This window comes from Astatotilapia calliptera, chromosome 23 (assembly GCF_900246225.1).
Source record: "Astatotilapia calliptera chromosome 23, fAstCal1.2, whole genome shotgun sequence".
NCBI lineage: Eukaryota > Metazoa > Chordata > Actinopteri > Cichliformes > Cichlidae > Astatotilapia > Astatotilapia calliptera.
Genome location: NC_039323.1, coordinates 23,221,418 through 23,233,254, shown reverse-complemented (window position 1 = coordinate 23,233,254; position 11,837 = coordinate 23,221,418). Strand labels below are relative to the sequence as shown.

The 11,837-nt window shown below is 42.5% G+C and overlaps 1 non-coding gene across 1 annotated transcript; it reads left to right on the top strand.

Annotated features, from left to right (window-relative positions):
* Positions 1-2,099: 2,099 nt before the first annotated feature.
* Positions 2,100-2,172, top strand: trnar-ccu (transfer RNA arginine (anticodon CCU)). The gene has a single exon. It is a non-coding gene; the product is annotated as a tRNA-Arg (tRNA).
* The last annotated feature ends 9,665 nt before the right edge of the window (positions 2,173-11,837 follow it).

Here is an 11,837-nt window from a genome sequence, read left to right as displayed (position 1 = left end):
AGTTGAGATGTTTGATCATCATGCACAAAATCAAACTCAGCATATCAGCACAAACACCTCACACCAGCTGTCAGCACGGTGGTGGAGGGGTGCTGATTTGAGCTTTTTTTGCAGATGCCGGACCTGGACACCTTGCAGTCATTGAGTCAACCATGAACTCCTCTGTATACAAAAATATTCTACAGTCAAATGTGAGGACATCTGTCCAGTCGCTAAAGATTGGCTGAAACTGATTCATGAAGAAGAATAATGATTCCAAGCACAGCGGCAAATCTACAACAGAATGACTGAAAAAGAAAAAAATCAAGATGTTGCAATGGTCCAATCAACGTCCAGACCTCAACCTGACTGAAATGCTTGGTGGGACCTTAAGAAAGTTGTGCATAAATAAATGCCTGCAAACCGCAATGAACTGACTAAACAAAGAGTGGGACAATATTCCCCCGCAACAATTTGAGAGACTGATAAAGTCATATAGAAAAGGGACACTACAAAGTGTTGTCGTTAAAGGGAGTTCTACAAGCTAATGAATGATGGGGTAAGCTTAGTTTTGCACAGGATTGTATAACTGAGCTAATGTCAGCTATTTATCGATTAGCTGGGCTGCCTCAGTGGCTAGTTTGTAGCTGTTAAAGTACTTAAACTACAAGCGAAATTATAACCACCCGGGAGTTTTGATGATAAACGTATTCATATTAAGCATTGCTTTGTCATGTTAGATAGGCAGCTGTTTGTCCAGGATAGCAGGCGAGCTAACATTACAACAAAGGACAGCTTGGGGCCAGTTTGGAGCCCAGTAAATAAATTATGGCTGCTTTAAAAAATCACTGCTTTTCAAAAATGCAGTCTAGCAACAGCACAGTCACTCAGACCCATTCATTCAAACACTTTACCTTTGCACAGTACACAACCCGCCCAGCTGCTCCAAATGTGTCCAGTCATTTTTTCAGATGCAATACTACCCCCCACCACCCCCTCTTCTTTTTTAATAGTACAAATTACCAACAAAGAAAAATGGTTTCCATGTGAGTAAAAACACATGGATTCCCTTCTGAAATATTTTGTCTTCTGCAGAGAGGCTGTTTTAGTGAAAGACACTATTCAGCATGTGTGGGCCATACGCTTGTTCTCTCTGTGTTTGGGACATCCTCTTGGCACAGCTACAGTCAGAAGTTTGCACAGCACCTGTGCGTCCTGCCCACTCTGGCCCGTGTTTCTGTTTGATGGTGTGTCTGTGTCCATCTAAATTAAAAATCTGTGGCACCTGGTCATCTTTAAATGCACACAGCTGTTGTGTGAGAAATGTAAAAGGGGAGGAAAAAAAAAGTTTGTGCATTTGTATGCAGATGTGAACCTACACTGACATCTGCAGGATTGAGGCCCCCGAGGGCGACAAGGTGGCCCAGTTATCTTAACTTAAATCTGATTTTCAACACAACCGGTCTTGTATTGTGCATCCTTGGTTCAGAACTGACTGGCAGGTAAATAATACAGAACACACCTGTTATGTATTTGCTCACGCGGCAGATGTAAGGTCATATTCTCTCCATTAACTCCATGTGGCTCACTCTACCAGTACACAGGGTTTGATTTAGCTTCCCGTGAACTTAAACTGAGGGACTGTACATGGTTGAGTAAAATCCACTTTAAAGACAGTCTTTGTGGGTCAGGTTAACTGTCAAAAACTTTATAAAATTGTCTTGTCCAAGGTAGTGCAGCTACGCAGATCATGTGTGGTGTTTGAGAAATGGGTGAAGAGAGGGAGGTGTTTCAGGATGGGAGTGATGTCTCACTCAGTTGTTTATATGCTAAATTTAAAGTGGGCTTATTAAGCTTTTTCTAGTTTTCTGTCATGTGTGCACTCACCATGCACTTTAGTATACCAAGTTAAACTTCTTAATATTTAATTATAAAAATCTTAGTTTCTCCCTGGTCCTTGTGAGGTTTCATGAGTCTCCACAGGAACAGAAATGACGCTCAAACAAAGTGGAGCTGAGAGCACAGCTCCTGTGCTGTTCTCTGAGCTCTCCATTCATCTGCTATTCACAATATACCAGCTGTACACTGAACAATCACAGCGTGTTTAAAGGGCATGTCTAGCCCCAGTGGCCTAATGGATAGGGCACTGGCCTCCTAAGCCAGGGATTGTGGGTTCAAATCCCACCTGGGGTGATTTTTCAGCAGAGTGTCGCAGCATAACTGGCCCATAACCCACAAGTTTATGGATCGAAGCCATCCTCTGCTAGACCTTTTAGACAGTTGGCTTTAGAGGCTGTATAATGTGTGAGGGTATCTCTGTAGGACTAACTGGGGCAGAGAAGCCCCACCCACTTGCTTTTCAAAACTATTTGTGAGGGGCATCCAATCAGAATAAAGTTCACTTAAGGGGAGAAAAGCTAAACTGGCTTTTTGCAAACAGAAGAAACCATAAGGGGGAACACTGAGGCCCAGTATAAGATAAGGTATTCCACCATAATCGCACTAGTTTTTATCGAGTGGAAGTTACTGCAGGCATCTTTTAGCTAAACACCAGAAAAGCTCAACTGTGTCAGCAAATAATTTATTCAACTTCTTTTGCTGCCAAAACCTTGTCTCACCTCGAGAGACAAGAATGTCTAATTCTATGTCAAATACTTCACGTGAGTTTTACAAGTCCTTGTTCACCTGTAAATTGAGAAGTGTGAGCCTAAACGAGCCGACTGCAAGAATGCAACAAAGTAAACTTTCTCTGCCGAGACTGAAGTCTGCAGGTGTGATTGCACCTTCGCTCGACTTTAATCCCATTTCCTAAAATCTGCGCTTCCTGATGAAAATCCACTGCGTGCCTACAATTCACACAGCTTTTGTCACATTAGTCAACAAGGCCCTGTGACTACAGGCTGTTTACAAAGTGAAGCCTCTCTCCTCTCTGTCACGTCGCGCTGCGACTGGAGGGGGAGCCGCGCAATCAAAGCTCGCCGAACACACGTCATCCTTTGAGGGGGTCTTTGAAATCTGGCCCTCATCCGCACACGGTGAGCGCATCACGCCGCATTAGACAGTTTGTGGAATAAATATTTGACGGCCGGCAATATCACAAGATGCAGAGGAACCTCCTAGCACGCAGCTGTTCGCCCCCCCCCACTCCCAATCACCGTCTCCCCTCCCATCCTTTATCCTCTGCCCTGCCTGCCTCCTGCAGACAGAGAGCTGGTTTAAAGCTCAATTGTGCATTTTGCAGATAAAGTAGCAAAACTACTAGAGGCGGTGTTGTGAGCGCTCGTTGCCAGGGCAACACTGGTAGGGAGACCTGGTTCTCCATTACTACTTAATTTAGGCGCTCTAATTGCATTCCACACAATCTGTGGCCACAGCGTTACGCAGAGGAAAGGAAGGAAAAGTTAGGGCGGGGGAATGGTTGGGGGTCGTTCCTTGGTAAACCCCCGCCTGGGAGCACATGCACAGCGAAGACGGGGCAAAATGGCTTTGAAATTTGCTTTTTATTGCTTTTTTGTGGTGGTAGAATGTTTAGCTTAAACATGAACCGCACCACTAAATTTAAATGTTACTCTTCTTTTACTCTCAAGAGTGTCTTTAATTCCCAGTCGCTGAAAATTGGTGAATATCATCAGAAGTTAAACGTATTGTCTAATGTGTGATAGAAGGAGGAGCTTCTGAGGGAGAGGCTGTGTAATAATGAGAAGTCTGGGGTCTGAATCTTAAACAATCAATAATATAGCAGGTGTAAGATAAAATGAATAAGCAGAAACTCCCCACCGTCACCAAGCGCTGCTCATATAAGTATAATATAAACGGAGTAACCACTGGTTGCTTGGGGAAAATGTGTGGTCTCCAACTGGTTGGTGAGTGGTTGCTGGCAGCTATGAAATTGATTGCTAAATGTCCCATTCATGTATGCCCAGAGACTAGTCAGAACCACCTGACCACCTCTGGTCGGTAGAGAAGAATGACTATTCCTCTTATTGAGGGACGTTTAAGGAGGTATATGTTCCAGCGGATCGATCCAAATATTGATAGTATCGATACCAATGCTGGTATTTATTTTGGATAGATACTGCTACTTTGTTTGTATCCTCTAAGTTTAGCATGTAGCCCAATGAATTGTGTTAAATCATTTTCTGCATATGAAAAAATATACCTCAAACATGCACTATGTCTGAACCTTTTTGCATTGACTGTCACATCTGTTTATTTATATCCTGTAGCACATTTAAACAACAGAAGATGACCCAAAGTGCTTTAGTGACAGACACATTTATGTTCCAGCTCTCCAAAAAAAGCCAGTTTCAGAATACTTTTGGTTGTTTTGACTACAGTGGGGCAAAAAAGTATTTAGTCAGCCACCGATTGTGCAAGTTCCCCTGCTTAAAATGATGACAGAGGTCAGTAATTTGCACCAGAGGTACACTTCAACTGTGAGAGACAGAATGTGAAAAAAAAAATCCATGAATCCACATGGTAGGATTTGTAAAGAATTTATTCGTAAATCAGGGTGGAAAATAAGTATTTGGTCACCTCAAACAAGGAAAATCTCTGGCTCTCACAGACCTGTAACGTCTTCTGTAAGAAGCTTTTCTGTCCCCCACTCGTTACCTGTATGAATGGCACCTGTTTGAACTCATCATCTGTATAAAAGACACCTGTCCACAGCCTCAAACAGTCAGACTCCAAACTCCGCCATGGCCAAGACCAAAGAGCTTTCGAAGGACACCAGGAAAAGTATTGTAGACCTGCACCAGACTGGGAAGAGTGAATCTACAATAGGCAAGCAGCTTGGTGTGAAAAAATCAACTGTGGGAGCAATCATCAGAAAATGGAAGACATACAAGACCACTGATAATCTCCCTCGATCTGGGGCTCCACGCAAGATCTCATCCCGTGGGGTCAAAATGATCATGAGAACGGTGAGCAAAGATCCCAGAACCACACGGGGGGACCTGGTGAATGACCTGCAGAGAGCTGGGACCAAAGTAACAAAGGTCACCATCAGTAACACACTACAACGGCAGGGAATCAAATCCCGCAGTGCCAGACGTGTTCCGCTGCTGAAGCCAGTGCATGTCCAGGCCCGTCTGAAGTTTGCCAGAGAGCACATGGATGATACAGCAGAGGATTGGGAGAATGTCATGTGGTCAGATGAAACCAAAGTAGAACTTTTTGGTATAAACTCAACTCGTCGTGTTTGGAGGAAGAAGAATACTGAGTTGCATCCCAAGAACACCATACCTACTGTGAAGCATGGGGGTGGAAACATCATGCTATGGGGCTGTTTTTCTGCCAAGGGGACAGGACGACTGATCCGTGTTAAGGACAGAATGAATGGGGCCATGTATCGTGAGATTTTGAGCCAAAACCTCCTTCCATCAGTGAGAACTTTGAAGATGAAACGAGGCTGGGTCTTCCAACATGACAATGATCCAAAACACACCGCCCGGGCAACAAAGGAGTGGCTCCGTAAGAAGCATTTGAAAGTCCTGGAGTGGCCTAGCCAGTCTCCAGACCTCAACCCCATAGAAAATCTGTGGCGGGAGTTGAAAGTCCGTGTTGCTCGGCGACAGCCCCAAAACATCACTGCTCTCGAGAAGATCTGCATGGAGGAATGGGCCAAAATACCAGCTACTGTGTGTGCAAACCTGGTAAAGACCTATAGTAAACGTTTGACCTCTGTTATTGCCAACAAAGGTTATGTTGCAAAGTATTGAGTTGTATTTTTGTTATTGACCAAATACTTATTTTCCACCCTGATTTACGAATAAATTCTTTACAAATCCTACCATGTGGATTCATGGATTTTTTTTTTTTCACATTCTGTCTCTCACAGTTGAAGTGTACCTCTGGTGCAAATTACTGACCTCTGTCATCATTTTAGGTGGGGGAACTTGCACAATCGGTGGCTGACTAAATAATTTTTTGCCCCACTGTAAGTCACTGCTCTCCCCTACAGAAGCTCGCTTTATAGTATAAAAGTATCAGTACTGATATTGGCAATACTGGCCCTGTATTTACTTTTACCGTATTGCGCGGCACTCATAACAAGTTATTTTGGTGCTTTTCCAGACTCTCTACCTTTGCTTTTTGTTAGTGCCCGTTCTGTTGAGGTGCAGAACTTTCAGCTATGAAAACATTGTTACACCACCTGGCTAGCTAGTATTATCCAGATTGCCATTTGACAGTATAATTTTGTAAATGTACGATAGTGGCTTGAAGTATACCTGTTATTTGTAGATTATAATTTGTTATGTCATATAATTAGAGCTATCCCATTCCATTGAATTTGAGGACGACTGGTGGGTCACTAAGTTGCTTTAGACTTTTAAAGACTGTGTGTCTATGTGTGTGTGTGAAAAAGAGATAGAGGGAGGGAGTGAAAGTGGAGTAAAATTGTTCTAATTGTTCAAGCTTCTGGCCTCAGAGCTCTTATTCCCTTTCAAAAGCAGTGCGCACACACAAACACACACACACGCATGCAGCCCTGCAAGCTTCACCGTCCCTTTGAACCTCCACAGGCCGTGGCCCTGAGAGAAAGCTGGCCCACGATGCTTTTCTTCAGCTGGGGGTTTGAAATGATTGGTAACTGTTGAGCCAGTGTTTTCAGGTCCCTGACCCCCAGCACTGAAGTGCTACAGACACTAGATCCAACATAGCCCCAATTATCCTGCACTCTCTCCAGCCACTTCAGTGACCTGGCGAACACCCCGCCTCAACTACACGGCAAAAAAAGAGAAAAAAAAAAAGCTGACAGTCTTTGTGCTGTGAAGGTACTGCTTTAAAAAAATGAAGAAAACGTGTTTAACTTTGAATGCAACAAAGCAGAATTTGGACACATATAAGCCATACATTTGTAACGCTATTGTGAATGCAGCACAGGTGAATCAGCCTATTGCATCATCAAAGCCTCTGTGAGCTGCTTCGAAAGCTGCTTTTAACTCGCCCGAAGCACAAACTATCACAAGCAATCGCAAAACCTGAAAGAAACGCAAGGACTCAACATTTTCCACATCCAGTACTCACATTACAAAACACAGAGACGCACAAGGAAGGAAAATAATGTCAGACAAGGTGTTCTGATCACAAGGCATTTCCATTTTTCAGGGATTTACAATCGATATGGATGCCATCCAGCCTCTGGTCTCCTGTGCATTAGAAACTGTTTATTTCCCATCCAGGACGGTCATTGTAGAACAGCTTTAAGATAAAAAAAAAAAAAAAGAGTTACAGATTCAGCTCTCAAGGTTTCTTGCCTCTATCTGTGTATCCAAGCCTGGCAAATCCTGGTTTAGCAGGAATTATACGGAGAATCTTCTGGAACACACGGCACAGAGTTAGGCCAAGTTTCATACAATGTAATACAAAGAAGAAATCAAGTAAATTTCAAAGGTTTCCACTAAAATAATCCCTAAACATTGTTTTGATTGTATTTTGAATCCTTGAGAATGGAGCTGCCAGGCAGGAGGAAAAGAGGAAGACCACAGAGAAGATTCATGGATATAGTGAGAGAGGATATGCAAAGAGCTGGTATGAAAAAGAGGAGGATGGAAGGGATAAGGTGGCAAGTGATCTGCTTCGACCACCCCTAAAGGGAGCAGCTGAAAGAAAAAAGATCCTCTAGATGAAAGACTTGAAATGTGAAATTAATGAAAAAAAGATCTAAAGGTGAAAAAGTTTAAATTACTCACTGAGTTTAAGTTACATTTGTCTCTAAAGCGTCATCGTTATGACACTGCTGTTCTTAAAATGGCATCATTGCCAAATTAAGGTATCTTTTTGTGCATGCTTACCCAGCAGTTAGATAACATCAGGCTGGTCAGTGTACTACTTTTGAGAGATGGGATCCACCACCAGCACCACCCCGTAATCTCCTGTTTTCATTACACATATCATTTGGGCCGATATTTAAAAAATGTATATTGCGTACCACTTTTATGCAGATGATACCCAAATTTACCTTCCTCTTATACCTGGCTACAACTCATGTGAAAATTTTTTAACCTGCTCTCAAAACATTTTCTCAAACTCATTATCCACTATCCGTTCAGATCTTGTGCCCCTGGCATTATTTCATAGACCTCAGGTTAAACTCAACTTTCTTCAGTTAGGACTTTTAACTAAAGTTAGTTAATTTCTCAAGTTAATTTCTTTCTTTAAAGACCAAAAGAAAGCCATTCATGCTTTCATTACATCTAGTTTGGATTTATGCATGAAAGCATGATCATATTTCACTCATTCTTAACTTTTTGCACTGGCTTCCTGTGAAGTACACGACCAATTTCAAAATTCTGTTGCTCACAGGGACCAATTTCAATTTGCAACTCCCAGCAAACACTTGCCAACAGTTTTCATGAATACACACTTCCTTTGGCAACCAGTGGTTACCAGCAGGTTGCAGACTGGTCTCTAGGCCTGCATGAATGGGGTCCACATCCAATAGTTGGAGAACCAGGTGGTCAGAGTCGCCCAAAGTCAGCTTCAGTTCACCCACCAGCACCTAAAAGAATGGATATATAAGATAAGATAACCTTTATTAGTCCCACTTATGGATGGATGTAAGGAAGGCCCAGGCCAAAAACTAGCTATCCACTGCTGCAAGCACAATAACATAACTTCCCAAGCACCTGCAAATGCAACACAAAACTAGTTGCAACAGACCATCATACACGGAGTGTGTGCCAACCCAAACCAAAGACCCAAAACTTGAGTTTCATCAGGTAATGAAAGAAGAGGCCAGTAGGCTTTAACTAGTCTGAGTCACAGAGGAAACGCCACTTGTTTGTATAGCAGAATCACTCTAACCACATTTATCTGTCAAGTGCTCTTTGCTTTCAGCTTAAATAGTTTTTGTGCCGATGTGAAGTGTTCTGGAAGGATTAACCTTACACTGTTATCGGGCAATTCAGTGTAAGTATATCTCAGATGATGCTTTGGCATTGCAAAAGCAATTTTACAAGCAGTGCAACAAATTAAAAAAACTGCTTTCTACAGGGACAAAAGAAGAAAAGTAATACAAAGCAGTAATGTGAAATTATTTTTTTCGGTTTCAGAACTGCTTTGTATTTAACATCTAGTCAGTCATATTTGATACATCAGTTTTTGTGAGTTTTTGAGACTTCTACATCTTTTTTCTCCCCCCTCAAAAGCATAAATAAACCTATAGAAATTGGACAGTGCATTTTTAATCAATAAACTACAAAAATGGCTGCTGTAGCAAACATAATACAAAATAAAACTTATATATGCAAATAAATACATATTTTTTAATTTTTTGGGGGGGTCAATAGAAGGTCAGTTTTCAAAAAATATGAATTTTCTGCCAATTTCATGGTTTGCAGTTCTGTCTTTTAAGGGTTAAGAGAAGACTGATGCTGTGAAACAAAGTTTGCAATGCGTGCACAGGTTAGTTTTTCAGTTTGACAGCACAATGTGTGCACTTCAGTATCTGTAGGTTCATGTGTGCTCAAATGTGTGAGAAACCGTCTCCTCTTAAAGGATCTGTCACCTTCCAAAGGTCGCCGGCTGAACTGGCTGTGAGCGAGCGTGATTGTATATGATGGGATCTCTGTGTTTGATACGGAGTTTCAGTGGCTGTATGGAGGAGGAGGCTGGAGGTTGTGACCCCTGTGACTCTCTCCGACCTGTCCTTTGTCTCTTCTCACCCCGGTTCCCTCACCATCCACCCCCATGTGCCCTCAGCCCCACCAACAATGGGACCTCCTGGGTGAGAAAGAGGAGGTGGGGTGCAACTCTTTTATGACTTCTTTGCCATTTTTCTCTTCCTCCACCCCATTCGATTTTCAGTCCCTGTCTCATCCTCTGGAGTCGGGGGCCACCATTTATATCGTTGCCTGGGAATTAAGGTCCCGTGGCCCCTTTTGTTGCGAGGTGGGCTGTGGCAGCGGTGGCTGGGGCAGGGGGCGAGCGGCAGAGGAGGGCTGCCCTTTGTTCCAGCCAGCAGAGTGGGCTTCAGTTCCCACAGAACTTGGGGGCTGAGGGGAGGCCCCAGCCCCCGCTGCATGACAGCGATGAGGTAATGTTTACAGAGCTGCGTGCCCTCACACATGCAGCGTCCATGCATTTATGAGGCCTGCAGTCAACAGACATAGACAAACACGGCCACGTTCAACCAGAACTACATAAACCTCTGTGTGTCTGTGGTGCCATAGTCTTTGTCCTATCGTAATGAGATTTGACCTGGATGATAATGTCAATGGTTCCTTGTTTTGTAATAGTGACAATAGTGTAATAGTGTGCCCATTTACTTGACTTTATTCACCGTTTCGGGGTCAAAATGCTCCTTCAATTCCCCAAAGCAAAAACAAGCAAATTACAGTGCAAAGCTGATTTTCTTTGTATTTCACTGAGTACCTTGTTTCCAGCGTGCGAGGAAACACACTGATTAAGTCTTGGTAATCTTTTTCTGAGTTTTGGTAAACTGGATAAGTTGTCATGCTGCTCCCTCCTTGTACTTTTACACAAGTTTCACTGGTTTACACCTGTTCTCTGACAGCTGCCAAAAGGTATTTAGAGAAAATAGAAATCTAAACTGAAAGCTGAAGAAAAAAACTAGATGAAGGAAAAAAAAATCTTCACAGAGTACTGTAAGTAAAAAAAAACAAACATGCTCATCAAGTATTAGAAGAGTAGGACATGAATATAAATAAAGTTCAATTTCAAGCCTCCTATTTATCCAAAGCTTCTTAACAAAAGACAAAAAACCCCAAAACGAGTTTGCTGAGGAGGTCAAAGATTTAGGCCTAAACACAAATACTCTACATATGATAAAACATGTTTTTATACAGTACCATTGCTTTCCATTTACATTTAAGTGCAAGGCAATTTTTTGGGAAGGTATTCAAGGCCACCATTGTGACCTTCAAAATAATTGCTGTGGTTTAAGAAACAACGTACTTTGAATTAGGCAGAATATGAATATGAATAAGGAAACTGAGCCTCGTGCAAGAAATGGTGAGCACATAGAGTTCCTCTGCTTTTTGTTCTGACCTTTTTTGTATGCGCTGGATTCTGGCATTGACTAAAATCCTTGCAGTTCTCTTAACTGATCTCAGTTAAGACTATGTCGTCTTGGATACTTTGGAAGTTATTAGAGAGTTTGGTGGTCCAGTACTCAGGAAGAGAATGTGTGCTTTTTTTCCAAAGACGTGCATGAGCCAGGTGAGTGGCTGCTGAGATGTTTCAAGTATCTGAGATCACTTAAAAACAAAGACATCATACCTCAGTTTGCGATTAACTTTCCGCTTCTCTGCATCCTCGTCCTAACACACCTTTAAAAGAATCACTCTGTCAACAAAAATATATGTCCAGGGCTCTGAAAGTGAAACATTAAACAAGGAGCTTAGTAGAAGGAGTTGAACATGATTCATTGAAGTATACATGATTCAACTATACTATCTGGTGGTTAGACTCTGATGGCCCATCACAGCAGAACAGAATCCAAGGTGTGGGAAGATATGGGCAGGGTTTCCTCCTCCAGAGTCTAGACACTGGTGGTGGTGAAGATAAGATGGAGGCTTGGATGGAAGTCTGTGGACTTGGTGAGGCGGAGATGGGTTGGATGAAGGGGCCTGCAAGGGAGAAGGAGAGATGAGCACTGCGATTTAAAGTACGCAGAGCTGAGGATGATTGGCTTGAAGAGAGCGGGCAGAAAGATGATTGGACTAGAGTTTTACAGTGTGGGAAAGTGGAACTGATGTAAAGAATAAAACTGTAGCTAAACACCAAAGGAAAGCAGACAGATGAGTGAACATAGAACTTATTATTGAATTGAACTATGACTATAACAAGCAGCTGTATGAGCAAGGAAAATCAACTTTATCAGGTGATAA